Genomic DNA, 349 nt, shown 5'->3' with positions numbered 1-349 from the left:
GGTAGAAGTTATGTCTTTACATGATGCCCACTCTAATGGCTGGTAGCCTTTCAAGAATGCATGTGTGTGGGATTTCCCAGAATGTAATAATTGTATATATGATATGAAGGTAAATAACAAAGATTGATTGCTATTTATATGACATTTTTGCAGCCCATAGTAAGAGAATAAAGAAACTCCTCAAGAATTATTATTTTTTTATATAGATGAAATATTATTTAAGATAGTTGCAGTTTTAGATTATTATTATTTTAGATGCCTTTAAGTAAAGAAATATACTTTTTCCCATATTGAAAATTTCTTTACAGAACAGACACACTTGTCAGAGACTGAGTCCCCAATTCCATGT

The 349-nt window shown here is 30.1% G+C and overlaps 1 protein-coding gene across 1 annotated transcript in view; it reads left to right on the top strand.

Moving 5' to 3' along the window:
- The window catches only part of LOC119585716, a gene marked incomplete at its 3' end in the record, with an annotated part of 123,925 nt that overhangs the window by 59,566 nt on the left and 64,010 nt on the right, over positions 1–349 (top strand).

The sequence above is a fragment of the Penaeus monodon genome, chromosome 20, assembly GCF_015228065.2.
Source record: "Penaeus monodon isolate SGIC_2016 chromosome 20, NSTDA_Pmon_1, whole genome shotgun sequence".
NCBI classification, from domain to species: domain Eukaryota; kingdom Metazoa; phylum Arthropoda; class Malacostraca; order Decapoda; family Penaeidae; genus Penaeus; species Penaeus monodon.
The sequence above is the reverse complement of the archived record's forward strand: the minus strand, read 5'-3'. Positions and strand labels throughout refer to the sequence as shown.